At 43.1% G+C, this 17,740-nt stretch overlaps 1 protein-coding gene across 3 annotated transcripts in view; it reads right to left on the reverse strand.

Moving 5' to 3' along the window:
* Positions 1-17,740, reverse strand: part of galnt11 (UDP-N-acetyl-alpha-D-galactosamine:polypeptide N-acetylgalactosaminyltransferase 11 (GalNAc-T11)) — a 161,950-nt gene that overhangs the window by 62,177 nt on the left and 82,033 nt on the right. The gene's annotated exons all lie outside the window — the stretch shown is intronic.

Raw genomic sequence — 17,740 nt, forward strand, 5'->3', positions numbered from 1 at the left:
CTTGCTTTATTTGTTCACAGGATGAGGGTTTCACTGGCTCGGCCAGCATTTATTGCTCATCCCTAATTGCCTGGAGGGCAGTCATCAGTCAACCACATTGCTGTGGGTCAAGGAGTCACATGTAGGCTAGATCAGGTAAGGATGGCAGTTTCTTTCCCTAAAGGACATTAGTAAACCAGATGGGTACTTCTTGACAATCGACAGTGGATTCATGGTCATCATTAGAGCCTTAGTTCCAGATTTTTAAAAATTGAATTCAAATTCCACCACCTGCCATGGCAGGATTCAAACCTGGGTTCCCAGAACATTATCTCGGTCACTGGATTAACAATCCAGCAACAATACCACTAGGCCATTGTCTCCCTCAATGATGTACTACAGAAATTTGTCCCAGCATGTTCAACAGGACCTTCTAAATCAATAACCATTACCATCTACAAGGTCAAGGGCAGCTGATAAACAGGGACACCAACATATGTATGATCTCATTGATTGGTGGAACAGGCTGAATGGCCTAAACCTGTGCAAATTTTCCTGTGTTCCTAATAATACTATGTGTCTAACCGGAAGGTGGGTAGGGGCGGGCTGCCTTAGAGTGGTCGGAAGGTGGGAGGGGCGGGGGCTTGCTGGGTCTGTATTGTCTGCACTTTTGTATGTAACGGTATTGTCTAATGTACAAATGTCATTGTCACTGTCTTGTCATATGTGGAACTTGGATTTGAGGTTTGTCCTCATCTCCCTGTAAAATGGTTGAACGGTAGGGTTTGGGGCCTAGCTTTGCTGCTCCTCTCCCTTGTAAAATTGCTGTCTCTTGTGTACAGCTGTTAATGTTTTTTGTAAACTGTTTTGTAATTTGTTTAATAAAATAATACAGCCTGAAAAAAAAAATTACTATGTGTCTACACACACACACACACCATGGGTGCTGGGGATAAAATAAGCACTACTGCGGTTAGGCGGTAGTGTGGGGGGTAAAAAAAAGAAAAAAAAATATAAACAGGAGAATTGCGCTTTGATGTAATAAAAAAAAGAGGACATCAAATAAGCACTACCGCAGTTAGGCGATAGTGTGGGGGTTTTAAAAAAAAAGAGCAGAAGTGTCTCACACAGCATTGCCTTTTGTGAAGGGCACTGCTTGTCACTAGCCACTCGGGTGTTTTCCCTATTGAGAGTTGGATCAGTATGAGTGTGCACACATGCAAAGACTCTCCTCCTTGAAGGGGACTGTCCCTAAAAAAGAAAATACTATGTGTCTATCTATAGCAAATGGATTGCAGAGGTTCAAGAAAGCAGTTCACTACCACCTACTCAAGGCCAACTGTGGATTGATTATAAATGTTAGCTTAGCCAGCAAAGTCCACATCCCTTAAACAAATAAAATAACAGCTCTGATCAAAACTTGCTGCATTAAACAAATTTTATTCAACTCCCTCCAGGTTCCTCTTCTAATTGCCTTCATCATGTGTCCTGTGGTCACTGATCCTCCAAGTGAAACAGGTTTCTAAGTATTCCATCAAACCTGTTCAAAATATGGAATACCTGTATTAAATTTCAACTCAAACTTCTTGATTGTTATGGAGAAAGTTCTCTCGTTACAATTAAATCTCTCATGCATATATCTTAGTGAAGCTGCCTAAAATTCTACACATCTAAATTCTTGTTAACAATTCATTTCATATTTATTATACTGCCAGTTTCTGTTCCTCATCATTATCAGTTAAATGTGGAGTCATTAAAGCAATGCATAACAATTGAGGTTAATTGAAGTAATGTGGTGCCAACTGTGCTCTGCCTGAAAATAAATTGCCCAACAACTGTTTGGAATTAGTAATGGCTTATTTAATCAAATCAGTGCCCTCGTTTGGTGTAGAGGTAGTATCCCAATCTCAGAATGTGGAGGTCAGGTTTATGTCTTACCTGTTCAGAGGTATGTAATGACATCTCTGAAAAGGTTGTTTAGAAAAAAATTGGTTAATCAAATCAGTGATCATTCAGGTTAATGTGAGAAAGATATGTGGGGCTGGATTTTCACATGGGTGAGGAGGTGTATTTTAGTGCACAAATAGTTAGACTTTTAAAAGAAAAAACTGCTGATGCTGTAACTCAAGACAAAAAAAAATTGCTGGACAACCTCAGCAGATTTGGCAGCATTTGTGGAGAGAAATCAGAGTTAATGATTTGGGTCCAATAAATCCTGAGGAATGGTCACTGGAGCTGAAATATTAATTCTGATTTCTCTCTACAGATGCTGCCAGACCTGCTGAACCTTTCCAGCAATTTCTGTTTTTGGTTTGACTTTTATTTTTGTCTTAGGAAATCTGATTTTCTTCCACATTCCTGACCTTGTACCATTTTGGCTTCTGTGTTTGAGGAATTATTGTGTCCAAAATGCACAGCCACCTAACTGAAACTAGGTTTCCCATTTTAAGGAAGGACTAAAACCACTTTCAGTTGGTGGTGCAGGATTTTGGAAGCTGATTTTGTAAGAAAATCGAAAAGCCTGCTGAAGAGTTGAATATGTTCTAAATGGCAGATCTAAAATGTTTAGACACCTAATGCCACTGTTCTCTTACAATGTAAATGGATTATTTTACTACTTTGTTTCATTATAGAGATTTGTCTGACAAAACTGAGTTGATGTTTTCATTGACCAGCAGTATAAAATTATTAATGTGCATTATAGTACCTTTTTTCATGTAGGAAATAGAAACAGGAGGAGGGCATTCAACCCCTCAAGCCTGTCCTGCTGCTGGTAAAGGGCTGATCTGTGGTCTAACTTTGTATACTTGCCTTTAAAATTTATTGACCTCCGATTTGAAGTTAACAACTGATCAAGAATTAACTGTCATATGTGGAATAGAGTTCCAAACCTATACCATTTAATTTTTTTTTATTTATTCACGGGATGAGGACATTGTCCATCCCCCCAACTACCAAGAGAGCGGTTAAGAGTCTATGCATCTGGGGCCTCATGTAGGCCAGACCAGGTAAGAATGGTAGATTCCTTTCCTAAAGGATACTAGTGGTTTTTCCAACAATTGACAATGGATCCATGGTCATCATTGCAGCCTTTATTCCAGATCTTACTGAGTTCATCTGCTGTAGTGGGATTCAAACGCATGTCCCCAGAACATTAGCTAAGTCTCAGATTAACAAGCTTGCGATAACACTATTTAAGCATTGCTTCCCCATTGCATGTAGAATTGCTTCCTAACATCTGTCCTGAATGGTCTGGCTATATGCACTAATTCTAGAATCCCTAAGCAGTGGAAACAACTTCTTTATCTATCCTGTCTTTTCCTGTTAATACCTTGAAGACTTTGATCACATCACTCCTTAACCCCCTCATCTACTGGACAAACTGACATTTAAAAAGTACTAAAACATGTTTGAAAAATGTAAAATTAAATGTTCTGCTGACAACCTTTTGTATACTAATTTAATTGGAATGGCACATCTGGCTTTATTTTAAAAAGCGATGTGTTTGCTCCTACTCCATTCATGGACAATCACTCTGCTTTGAAATAAAAACGGATGCCTGTTCTGTCAGTGGAGCTGGAAACTTTGATTAGGACATATGTTTGATTAAGAATGCTAGGCTAGGTTTCAAAGGTTGCAGTTCAGCAAGTAATTGTTTTGTTCCAAGAACTATTGAGATTTTTTTTTTGCTCATAATATCCAAATGGGACTCTTGTGGTGCAGTGGTAGTGCCCCTACCTCTGAGCCAGGAGCAAAAATGGCGGATATGGAAGTTTCCTTTCCTATGGAAGTTTCCATATCTGCCACAGATTCACCTGCACCTCCACCCACATCATCTACTGCATCCGCTGCAGCCAGTGTGGCCTCCTCTATATTGGGGAGACAGGCCGCCTACTTGCGGAGCGATTCAGAGAGCACCTCTGGGCCACCCGGACGAACCAACTCAACAGCATTTCAACTCCCCCTCCCACTCCACCGAGGATATGCAGGTCACTGGACTCATCCACCGCCAAACCACAACAACCCGACGGTCGGAGGAGGAGCGTCTTATCTTCCGACTGGGAACCCTCCAACCACAGGGGATGAACTTGGACTACACCAGTTTCTTCATCCCCCCTCCCCCCACCTTGTCTCAGCCGAATCCCTCCAGCCCGGCACCGCCTTCCTGACCTGCAGTCGTCTTCTTGACCTCTCCGCCTCCATCCTACTCAGACCTATCACCCTCACCATGACCTCTTTCCACCTATCACATTTCCACCGCCCCTCCTCCAAGTCCCTCCTCCCTACCTTTTATCTTCTCCTGCTGAACACTCTCTGCTCATTCCTGAAGAAGGGCCTGTGCCCGAAACGTCGAATCTCCTGTTCCCTGGATGCTGCCTGACCTGCTGTGCTGTTCCAGCAATAAAGTTTCAACTTTGATCTCCAGCATCTGCAGACCTCACTTTCTCCCCAATTGATCAGAGACCACAAATGGGGATTGCACTGAAATTGACAAGCAGTTTATTTGATCTCACAGAAGAGAAATTAACCAGGCTGACACAGAACTGATTCTCTACACGAACAGAAGTGTAGGCATGTTTTCATAAGAGTACAACACAAAGGTAATCATTGTAAAGCAGTTACAGTGCAATGGTGAAAATTGCAAAGAGATTAAAATAAGAATAAACAGAATGGAAATTAATCAAGAATCCGGCAGTAGAAATTCATTTATAATTGATACATGAGATTCCAGCCATCTGTGAGGTGGATGAGAATGTCGTCTTCTAGAGGATTCTTCATTGTATTTCCCATCTGTGCGAATATGTGCAAATGTCCCTTCTCCAGGCATACAGGAAGAAAACAATGGACACCTGGGTGTGATGTCTTCCGGGGCACCTCAGTCTGCCTGTTTTGATTGTGGTATTGGTTTCAATGAGAAATGAGTCTGCCCTTAAGGTGTTGAGACTGCAGTGCTAATCAGGCTGGGAGCTGATTCTGAAAAGCTATTTTAAGGAGTGTATTCTCTGGTCAAGGAAGGGTCTTGGCCATGTCTGGTTTTCATGTTAGCCTGTTTGGTCAAGACTGGAGCACTCTGGATAGTTTGAGTATATTGGCAGCTTGATTTGGTTTTTTTTATATGTTGCCATGCTGTGGGTGAGCAGGGTGGCAGATCTTTTTCCCACAATAGCCAAAGATATAATGATTTTGTTTGATCAGAAACCTGACAGAACTTCAAAGCTTAAAAACTGTGCTTCCCCTTTCATTTTCTGTTTCAATATCAGTAATAGTGTGTTTGAGTTTAGGGTTTTTCTTAAAGTGGTAGAGGTTTAATATTTTTAAAGTATTTTTAATTAAATTGTTCATACACATATGATGGCAGGAGTGACTGGAATCTAGACCTTCATGTTCATAAATAGGGACACTACCACCGCACCACAACATCCTGATTAAATTGTTTTACAGAAACTTTTAAATAATTTCCATTGCTACTGGATGCTGCTGAGAAATATATGTACTAGATGAGTAGCTATGAGGGTGTATGGAAGGGTTCAAGGGGACTTTAGTAGTATGAGGAATATTTAGCTGATCTGAGGTGACATGGGAAAATGTGGAGAGCACAGTATAGAATGGGAGAATGAAGAGTGGTATGGAATGAAATAGAGGTAAGATTTAGGGGGCCTTTAAACAATATTGGGAGGTGGATGTTATGTTGGAATGCCTTGCATCAAGCCAGACCATGTTCATACCCACGCTCTTTATTATTCTTGACTGCAGGTCACAAATGCTAATCAAACATATTCTTGCATCTGAACAATATTTAACTATGTTCCAAAAATATTCTAATCTTGTATAATAATCTATGATAATATGCAGTTTTCCCCTGACTGGCTGGTCAGATTGGTCATTTATGAACAGCAACTTCTTTGAGCGATGCCTGAATACACATAGTACCCACACAGAATAACACAGCACATGAACAGGTGCCTTGGCCCACCACATCTGTGACCATGTTGCCATTCTAAATTAATTCCATTTCCCTGCACATGATCCATATCTCTCTTCCCTGCTGTTTATGTACCTGGTTAAATGCCCCTTAGGCATTGCTACTGCATCTGTTTCTACCATTTACCCTGGCAGCACATTCCAGACACCTACCACCTTGTGTCAAAAAAAACTAGCCTCACTTATCTCATTTAAATTTTCCTGTTCTCACCTTAAACCTACAAGCCTAGTATTTGACATTTCCACCCGAGGAAAAAGATTGACTATTCACCCTATCCATACCCCTCAATCTTATGTACTTCTGTCAGCTCACCCCTCGGCTTACGACACTCTTGGGAAAACAACTGAAGTTTGTCCAACCTCTCCTTATGTGCTAATGAAGGGTCACTTGACCCCAAATATTAATTCTGATGCTGCTAGACCTACTGACTATTTTTCTAGAAATTTCTGTATTTGTTTCTGATTTCTAGCATCTGTGGTTCTTTCAGGTTTTTTCACTTCTTACAGCTAATATATAGAACATTACAGCGCAGTACAGGCCCTTCGGCCCTCGATGCTGCACTGCCCTGTCATACTAATCTGAAGCCCGTCCCACCTACACTATTCCATGTACGTCCATACGCCTGTCCAATGGTGACTTAAATGCACTTAAATTTGGCAAATCTACTATCATTGCAGGCAAAGCATTCCAGACCCTTACTACTCTCTGAGTAAAGAAACTACCTCTGACATCTGTCTTATACCTATCTCCCCTCACTTTAAAGTTGTGTCCCCTCGTGTTTGCCATCCCCATACTTGGAAAAAGGCTCTCCCTGTCCACCCTATCTAACCGTCTGATTATCTTGTATGTCTCTATTAAGTCACCTCTCCACCTTCTTCTCTCTAACGAGAACAGCCTCATGGCCCTCAGCCTTTCCTCATAAGACATTCCTTCCATAGCAGGCGACATCCTAGTAAATCTCCTCTGCACCCTTTCCAAAGCTTCCACATCCTTCTTATAATACGGTGACCAGAACTGTACACAATATTCCAAGTGCTTTGTACCAGAGCTTTGTACAGCTGCTGCATAACCTCCTGGTTCTGGAACTCAATCCCCCTATTAATAAAGGCCAAGACACTGTATGCCTCCTTAACAACCTTGTCAATCTGGATGGCAACTTTCTGGGATCTGCACACATGGACACCGAGATCTCTCTGCTCATCTGCACTCCGAAGAATCTTACCATTAGCCCAGTACTTTGCAATCCGATTACTCTGTCCAAAGTGTATCACCTCACACTTGTCCACATTAAACTCCATTTGCCACCTCTCAGCCCAGCTCTGCGTCCTATCTGTCGCTCTGCAACCTACTACATCCTTCGTCACTATCCACAACTCAACCGACCTTCGTGTCGTCTGCAAATTTACTAACCCACCCTTCTAAGCCCTCATCCAGGTCATTTATAAAAATGACGAACAGCAGTGGACCCAATACTGACCCTTGCGGTATGCCGCTAGTAACTGGACACCAAGATGAACATGTTCCATCAACTACAACCCTCTGTTTTCTTTCAGCAAGCCAATTACTGATCCAAACTATGTTTCCCACAATTCTGGATTAGTGGAGCTGGAAGAGCACAGCAGTTCAGGCAGCATCCAAGGAGCTTCGAAATCGACCTTTCGGGCAAAAGCCCTTCATCAGGAATAAAGGCAGTGAGCCTGAAGCGTGGAGAGATAAACTAGGGGAGGGTGGGGGGGGTGGGGAGAAAGTAGCATAGAGTACAATGGGTGAGTGGGGGAGGGGATGAAGGTTCCCACAATCCCATTCCTCTGCATTTTGTATAATAGCCTACTGTGGGGAACCTTATCGAACACCTTGCTGAAATCCATATACACCACATCAACCGGTTTACTTTCATCTACCTGTTTGGTCACTTTGTCAAAAAAGTCAATAAGATTCATTCGGTACGACCTACCCTTCACAAAACCGTGCTGACTGTCCCTGATCATATTATTATTTTCTAGATGGTTATAAATCCTATCTCTTATGACCTTGTCCAACAACTGAAGTGAGACTCACTGGTCTGTAATTACCAGGGTTGTCTCTACTAGCCATTTTGAACAAGGGAACCACATTTGCTATCCCCCAGTCCTCAGGCACTATTCCTGTAGACAATGATGATTTGAAGATCAATGCCAAAGGCTCTGCAATCTCTTCCCTTGCTTCCCAGAGGATCCTAGGATCCCATCCAGCCCAGGGGACTTGTCTATTTTCACACTCAAATATAGGCAAACTCCTGGTAAATGTCTTTTGCACGCTCTTCAAACACTCCACATCCTTCCTGCAGTGTGGAAACCAGAACTGTACACACTACTCCAAAAATGGCCTAACTGAAGTTTTAAAGAGTAGCAAAATAACATGCCAACTTTTATATTCAATGTTCCTATCAATGAAGGAAAGAATGCATATGCCTTCTTTACTACTTTATCTGCTTGTATTGCTATTCTCAGAAGTTATGCAATTGCAATCTAAGATCCTTCTGTATATCAATGCTCCTAAGGGTCTTGCCATTTACTGTATACAGTCCTCTTGCATATGACCTCCCAAACTGCATCACTTTGCACTTGCCCAGATTAAACACCATTTGCCATTTCTCTGCTGAACTTTCCAACTGATCTGGATCCTTTGCCACTCTTCCTCACTATCCACAATTGCACGTCATTTGCAAACTTTCTAATCAGACCACTACACTTTTCATCTAAATCAGTTATACTTAATAAAATCAAGAGGTCCCAATACTGATCCTTATAGAACACCACTGATCGCAGCCAGAAAAACACCCCTCCACAACGAACTTCTGTCTTCCAAGGCCAAACCAATTTTGTACTGAACTTACCAACTCACCAAGCCCATATGACTTAATCTTCTGGACCAGCTACCATGAGGAACCTGGTCAAATACTTTAAAGTCTACATACACTACATCCCCTGGCCTACTCTAATCAATCATCTAATTTTCCAATTAACATCCCAAAAGTAGAGGTTTTTTTTTAGAACAACTACAACTACACCAAATAGAAAAAAACCTCTGCAAGTACATGAAGAATGTAATGGCTTGGTATGGTGATTTTTAACAAGTATCATTGCATCAAAGATGCTGCTTTCACTGCAAATCTGTTGTGGATCTCTGCTTATTCACAGTTTTTTATGTAACTTAATATATTGAATTATAGAAAAAGGCTCCTGCTCAAGGAATGGAAAAATTTTTGAAAAGGACAGATTTAAGGCTGTATAATATGAATTGTAACAGCAACTTCTATAGTTTAAATAATGTAGATTTGTAATGTTAGATTCATAGCCTAGGTTTATTCACAGCTTCAGAGAGAAACCCTAAGTTTTCTTGGAAGTTTCATTTCTCTTAACTCTCATCACATCCCCTGAACTACCTGTGCTTCATTATCTAACACATTCAAATTCTCTAAACTACTGCTAGCTCTCACTCTCGCTCTGTATACATCTTAAACAACCAAGTTGCATCCCCTAGTCAATATCGAACCCTAACCAATCCTTCCCTGTTGTTTTCACTTCACTTTCATCAGTTTGCTTTAGATGTACAGAAAGTGCACAAATCTCTCATTGTGCAATACCTAAATCCAGAGTATTTTGATCTCCTTACCAGTTTAAAAAGGCAATCCAAAATATTTTTTCTCCATTTCAAAAAGACAGATTTCATTTCCTTGCTTGCTCAATAAGCTAGTATTGCATACAACTCCGCCAGAAAGGTCCTCATTTTGACCTGCAGTTCGTTCCAGGTTATCTCAGCCAGGAAGGTTTTGAACTTTGGTTGAAAATGAATAACATTGAGAAATATTATTAATGCCAAGTAGTTCTCCTACAATGTCATAGTTGCGCTCTAACAAAACCTCGCTTAATGGAAATAATGGGGCCAATGGGAAAAGTGGGCTTGGGGCAGACCAGCAAAAAATGCCGCACATGATCACTCAAATCATCTAAACGTCAAACACCAAGTATAGCACAGCCTGAATGAAGGTTGAAATCCTATTTATTAATGAAACAAAAGTAAATTTAACAGTGCATTTAAATGTAAGAAAGCTGCTGTCTGTACAGTATCTCTCTCAGAAAACTGCTCGGTGGGCAACTGATATTGTGCATGCACAGAATGACGCTAAGACTGGTGCTGACATTGCACATGTACAGAACAGCACAAAAACCACCACCAGGACTTTGGTGCAGACATCGGTGCATGTGCACTCTGGCATGGAGATTTCGGTGCGGACACCAGGGCATGCACAGAACGAAGCACACAAACCAAACCCCACCGGAATTGTGCTATTGCAAACAGAGGTAAGCATTCTCAAATTTCATTCCGTAATTCTTCAGCGATGTGATAGCCAAATTGCTGCTGGAAGGCATGTCATCCAAGAACTACCTGCATATTTGTATTTTTCATGTCACCAATTTGTTTTGAAATGAGATCAGTGACCGTAGGCGATAGGTAGAAGTGGGGGGCGGGGTTTGGAGGTGGTTGAGATGTTAAAGGGTTAACTTGTTCTGCTGACCTCCAAGAAACTGGATGTCCTGAAGGGTATGGTGATATGTCTTTGTCTTGCGGTAGAATGTAAAAAAAATTTTATGCTGCTATCTCAGACTGTTCAGAAATAAATTTACACTGTCATCTCCTACTATTTACATTGCCATCATCTCCTATTCAAAATCAGTAAGAACATTGCAATTAAAAATCTGGTACAACATGTAGTTAAAAACAAACTATTTATAACAGATCTGGCCATTAAGAGATGATTTACTTTACATCATTTTGAGAGATGATCAGGTCACTGCATTGTCTTGAGTGGCATATGACTGTGGGGGGTGTGGCTGGGGGTTGACTTGTGGACATTACTGGCAGTAATGTAAAGATTTTGTATAAAAGGAGAACTGTCCCTTTGTTTGGAGAACTAACCCTCTTTAGAGTCAGAGAGATGTACAGTACAGAAACAGACCCTTTGGTCCAATTTGTCCACACCGACCAGATATCCCAACCCAATCTCTAGTCCCACCTGCCAGCATCTGGCCCATATCCCTCCAAACACTTCCTATTCATAGACCCATCCAGATGCCTTTTTAAATGTTGCAATTGTACTAGCCTCCACGACTTCCTCTGGCAGCTCATTCCATACACTTATCACCCTCTGAGTGAAAAGATTAGATTAGATTAGATTTCTTACAGTGTGGAAACAGGCCCTTCGGCCCAACAAGTCCACACCGCCCGCCAAACGCAACCCACCCATACTCCTACATTTACCCCTTATCTAACACTACGGGCAATTTAGCATGGCCAATTCACCTGACCTGCACATCTTTGGACAGTGGGAGGAAACCGGAGCACCTGGAGGAAACCCACGCAGACACGGGGAGAATGTGCAAACTCCACACAGTCAGTCACCTGAGTCGGGAATTGAACCCGGGTCTCTGGCGCTGTGAGGCAGCAGTGCTAACCACTGTGCCGCCCTTAAGGTTGCTGCTTAAGTCTTTTTTTTTATATAACTTTCCCCTCTCACCCTAAATCTATGCCCTCTAGTTCTGGATTCTCCCACGCCAAGAAAAAGACATTGCTTATTTATTTTATCCATGCCCCTCATGATTTTATAAACCTCTATAAGGTCACCCCTTAGCCTCCGACACTCCAGGGAAAACAGCCCCAGCCTGCTAAGCCTCTTCCCTATAGCTCAAATCCTCCAACCCTGGCAACATTCTTGTAAATCTTTTCTGAACCCTTTCAAGTTTCACAACATCCTTCCAATAGGAAGGAGACCAGAATTGCATGCAATATTCCAACAGTGTGTACAGCCACAACATGACCTCCCAACTCCTGTACTCAATACTCTGACCAATAAAGGAAAGCATACCAAAAGCCACCTTCACTATCCTATCTACCTGCGACTCCACTTTCAAGGAGCTATGAACCTGCCCTCCAAGGTCTCTTTGTTTAGCAACACTCCCTAGGACCTTACCATTAAGTGTATAAGTCCTGCTAAGATTTGCTTTCCCAAAATGCAAAACCTCTCATTTATCTAAAGTAAACTCCATCTGCCACATCTCAGCACACTGGCGCATCTGGTCAAGATCCTGTTGTAATCTGAGGTAACCTTCACTGTCCACTACACCTCCAATTTTGGTGTCATCTGCAAACTTAATAACTGTACCTCTTATGCTTCTATCCAAATCATTTATATAAATGACAAAGTAGTAGACCCAGCACCGATCCTTGTGGCACTCCACTGGTCACAGGCCTCCAGTCTGAGAAACAATCTTCCACCACCACCCTCTGTCTTCTACCTTTTGAGCCAGTTCTGTATCCAAATGGCTAGTTCTCCCTGTATTCCATGAGATCTAATCTTGCTAATCAGTCTCCCATGGGGAACCTTGTTGAACACCTTACTGAAGTCCATATAGATCACATCTACTGCTCTGCCCTCATCAATCCTCTTTGTTACTTCTTCAAAAAACTCAATCAAGCTTGAGACATGATAGTCAATATGGCATAAAGCCATGTTGACTATCCCTAATCAATCCTTGCCTTTCCAAATACATGTACATCCTGTCCCTCAGGATTCTCTCCAACAGCTTGACCACCACCGATGTCAGGCTCACCAGTCTATAGTTCCCTCGCTTGTCCTTACCACCTTTCTTTAACAGTGGCACCACATTAGCCAACCCCCAGTCTTCTGGCACCTCACCTGTGACTATTGATGATACAAATATCTCCACAAGATGTCCAGCAATCACTTCTCTAGCTTCCCACAGAGGTCTAGAGTACACCTGATTTTAGGTCCTGGGGATTTATCCACCTTTACCCATTTCAAGACATCCAGCACTTCCTCCTCTGTAATATGGACATTTTTCAAGATGTCACCATCTATTTCCCTACATTCTAATATCTTCTGTGTCCTTCTCCACAGGAAATACTGATGCAAAATACTCGTTTAGTATCTGCCCCATCTCCTGCGGCTCCACAAAAAAGGCTGCCTTGCTGATCTTTGAGGGGCCCTATTCTCTCCCTAGTTACCCTTTGTCCTTAATGTATTTGTAAAAACCCTTTGGATTCTCCTTAACCCTATTTGCCAAAGCTATCTCATGTCCCCTTTTTTGCCCTCCTGATTTCCCTCTAAAGTATACTCCTACTGCCTTTATGCTCTAAGGATTCACTTTATCTAGCCTGTCTATACCTGATATGCTAATTTATTTTTCTTAACCAAAACCTCAATCTCTTTAGTCATCCAGCATTCCCTACACCTCACAGCCTTTCCTTTCACCCTAACAGGAATATACTTTCTCTGGATTTTGTGAAGGTTTCCCATTTTCCAGCCATCCCTTTACTTGCAAACATCTGTGCCCAATCAGCTTTTGAAAGTTCTTGCCTGATCCTATCAATATTAGCCTCCTCCAATTTAGAACTTCAACTTTTTAGATCTGGTCTACTCTTTTCCATCACTATTTTAAAACTAATAGAATTATCGTCGCTGGCCTCAAAATGTTCCCCCACTGACACATCAGTCACCTGCCCTGCCTTATTTCTCAAGAGTAGGTCAAGTTTTACACCTTCTCTAGTGGGTACATCCACCTACTGAATCAGAAGATTTTCTTGTACACACTCAACAAAGTCCTCTCCGTCTAAACCCTTAACACTATGGCAGTCCCAGTCTATGTTTGGAAAGTTAAAATCCCCTATCACACCCACCCTATTATTTTTACAGATAGCTGAGATCTCCTTACAAATTTGTTTCTCAATTTCCCTCTGACTATTAGGGTGTCTATAATATCCCAATAAGGTGATCATACCTTTCTTATTTCTTTTCTTAACATGCTTCACAGGCACTGCGAATAGTGTTAAGTGATCCTCCAACGCTTATACATTCAAATTTTGGCTGTTCACAAAAGTTGGCATATTGCAGTAGCATCAAGTGTGTAAGAATCTCAAGAAAAATAACCTAACCGGGCGATAATGATAGGTTAGAGCCAATAGGTGGAAAGGAAGATGGACAGGTAGGACAGTTCAAGAGAGCAGTGCCGAGTTGAGGATACTGGTGAAATTAATGTTGATACCATGTGATTGGAGGGTCCCAATGTGGAAGATGTGTTCTTTCTCCAGGCGTCGGGTGGCTAGAATTTAGTGGAGGAGGCGGCCCAGGACTTATATGCCCTTGGCAGAGTGAGAGGGGGGAGTTGAAGTGGTCAGCCGCAGGTTGGTGGGGTTGTTTGATACGTGTGTCCCGGAGATGTTCTGTGAGTTAGCGTCCTGTCTCCCCAATGTAGAGGAGACTACATTGAGAGCAAAGGATACAGTAGATGAGGTGTCTAAATGTGCAGAAAAATCTCTGCTGGATGTGGAAGGATCCTTTTGGGGCCTTGGATGGAGGTGAGGTGGGGGAGGTGTGGGTGCAGGTTTTACATCTCTTGCAGTAGCAAGGGAAGATGCTGGGAGTAGAGTGTGGCTTAGTGAGGGTTATGGACCTAACAAGGGAGTTAGGGAGGGAACGGTCTCTGCAGAATGCTGATAAGAGGGGAGGGAAATTATCTCTGGTGGTGGGGGTCTGACTGTTGGTGGCGGAAATGGAGGAGGATGATGCTTTGTATCCGGAGATTAGTGGTGTGGAAGGTGAGGACCAGGGTGTTCTATCCTTGTTGTGGTAGGAGGGATGGGGTTCGAGGGTGGAGGTGCAGGATGTGGAGATGTGCTGGAGGATATTGTTTACCACATGAGGGGAAATTGTGGTCCTTGAAGTGGGAAGCCATCTGGGATGTTCAGAGTGGAACTGCTTGTCCTGGGTGCAAATATGGTGGAGGCGGAGGAATTGGAAGTAAGGGATAGTGTTTTTGTGGGGGAGGGGGAGAGTCTGAGTCAGTGTGTTTAAAGTAGATGTCCATGTTAAGTCTGCCGCTGGAATTGGAGACAGGTTCAGGAAGGGGAGGGAGGTGTCAGAGATAGTCCAGGTGAACTTAAGGTCAGAGTGTTTGTGAAGTTGATGAACTGTTCAACCACCTTGAGGGAGCACAAGGTGGTGCCAATACAATCCTCAATGTAGCACAGGAAAAGGTGGGAATAGTGCGAGTGTAACTACGGAAGATGGACTGTTGTATGTTTCCGATGAAGAGGGAGGCATAGCTGGGGCCCATGTGGGTGCCCATGGCTACCCCTTTGGTCTGTAGGAAGTGTAAAGATTTGAAGAAGTTGGTGAGGACTAGTTCAGTCAATTGAATGAGTTTTGGTGGAGGACTACTGATTGGGTCAGTGAGAGAGGAAGAAATGGAGGGCTTTCCCAAGGCAGATAGACATGTACAGGGACTGGATGTCCATGGTGAAGATGAGGCATTGTAGGCCGGGGAAACAAAAGACATTCGGGACACACCCTCCTCCTCCATGAATGCAGGGAGGACAGTATCCAGGTTTGAGGAAACAAATTTTGGGCAGGAGCAGGTGGAGACAATGGGTTGAGCGGGGCGGTCAGTTTTGGGTAAGCGGTAGAACTGGGCGGTGTGTATAAGAGGAGACAGTGAGGACTGCAGATGCTGGAGATCAGAGCTTAAGAATGTGTCGTTGGAAAAGCGCAGCAGGTCAGGCAGCATCAAAGGAGCAGGAGAATCGATGTTTCGGGCATAAGCCCTTCTTCAGGAATCCCCCTTACCTCAGGCTCATGCCCGAAACGTCTATTCTCCTGCTCCTTTGATGCTGCCTGACCTGCTGCACTTTTCCAGCAACACATTTTTAAGCTAAGGTGTGTATAAGAGGTCCACTGAGGTACTGTGGTTGTGGATGGTCTGGGAGATGATGGTTTGGTGATGGGAGGTGAGGTCATGGTCGAGAGGGCAGTAGGAGGAGTTTGTGCCTGGCTTCAGCAATGTATAGGTCAGTGTGCCAAATGAACTCTTGTCTGCTGGTTTGATGGTGAGGTTGAGTTTGGAGCAGAGGGAGTGGAGGGCTGCACGTTGACAGCAGGAGGCTGGAGTGGGTGAGAGGGGTTGTCAGGTTGAGACTGTCAACATCACGGCAGCAGTTAAAGGCATCAGTCAAGGGTAGGTAACAGACCAGTAATGGGGTGTCCAAGTGGATGGAGTATGTTGGAGGTGGGAGAAGGGGGTGTCCTGATTTAAAAGGTAAGCATTGAGGTGGCGGAAGAACAATTCTATGTTGCAACACATGCGGAATTCGTTGACTTGGAAGCAGAGTGGGATGGAGACGAGACCTTTACTGTGGATTGACTGCTCATCCTTAGTGAGAGGGAGGTCTGGGTTGATGGCAAAAACACAGCAAGTCTGGGGGCTAGAACCTGGTTGGAGTTGGGAGTGGGGGTGGAGACGGTCTCTGTCTCTGGAGTGGTTGTGGTCATGGTATCGTGAGTAACATCACCAAAGGAAATGACGCACACAGAGGAGGTCGGGGGTGGGGGGGGCTGAAGCAGTGCATTCAATGGCATCGTGGGGGTGTAAGTGACGTTCATGGTGTCTTCGGCTGCATATGTGGCAGTATTTCAGTGATTGTCGGTGGGGGGGCGGTCGGCAACCATGGGGGTGGAAGTAACATGACAGGAAGCCTTCACGGCGGTTTTGGTGGCGGTGGTCTCAGTGGCGATTGCTGAGGCGGTGGTCCTGCCAGTGATTGCGGAGGAGTTGGAACATAATCCCAACTAAACTAATCGACCTGCCTGCTCAGGGCCTGTGTCCCTCCAAACCTTTCCCATTCACATATTTATCTAAGTGTCTTTTAAATGTTGTAATTGTAACCATATCCATCGCTTCCTCAGGAAGTTTATTCCACACACTAACCACCCTGTGTCTTGAAAAACAAATTGTCCCTTAAGTCTCTTTTAAATCTCTCTCCTCTCACCGTAAAAATATGCCCCTTAGTCTTGAAATCCCCCATTCCTGGGAGTAAAAAAAACCCTACCATTAACCCTATCTATACCCCTAATGATTTTATAAACTTCTATAAGATTACATTTGAACCTCTTAGCTTCAGTGAAAAATGTCACAGCCTTCCTTTATAACTCAAGCCTTCCATACCCGGCAACATCCTGGTAAATCTTTTCTGAACCTTCTGCTAACTTTTATATCTTTCCTATAACTGGGTGACCAAAACTGGACACCAGCACTCCAGAAGAGGCCTTACTAATATCTGTATCGACTCAATATGATTACCCAACTCTTGTACTTAATGGTCTAAGCAATGAGGGCAAGCTTGCTAAACACCTTAATTACCCTCTCTACCTTGACACAAATTTCAAAGAATGATGTACCTGAACCCCTAAGTTCTGCTGTTCTACAACACTACCCAAAGCCCCACTATTAACTGTACAAGTCCTACCATTGTTTGTATACACGTTGGGAAAACAAGTCCAGGGTTTACTTGGCCATTCCAACAAATATGGGGGGGCTATTGGCAGCACTTTTTGTCTTTGGCACTCCACCATATTGGTGGGGGCAGTACCCTATGTCTGCACCAAGTCACCAGACATAACCTCTGGCCAATATCTTCATTTTGGAAATTCCTGGATGACCCTGAAGGAATTCAGCCAGTATTTAGCGGCAATCCCCATAATAACATGCTATCCTCTACTACGATATGGTCTCTCTGGCTCCAAAATGGTTTAAAAATCTGGTTATGACTGCCCTTTAGTTTACCCCATCACCTCCAGGATCAGATCTTTTTTGTGTCCAAAGTTTGACACTTTCAGTTGTGACTGGAAGGGTGTCCAAAAAAATGTAAAACAATGATAAATTCTTC

This window comes from Chiloscyllium plagiosum, chromosome 5 (assembly GCF_004010195.1).
Source record: "Chiloscyllium plagiosum isolate BGI_BamShark_2017 chromosome 5, ASM401019v2, whole genome shotgun sequence".
Classification (NCBI taxonomy): Eukaryota; Metazoa; Chordata; class Chondrichthyes; order Orectolobiformes; family Hemiscylliidae; genus Chiloscyllium; species Chiloscyllium plagiosum.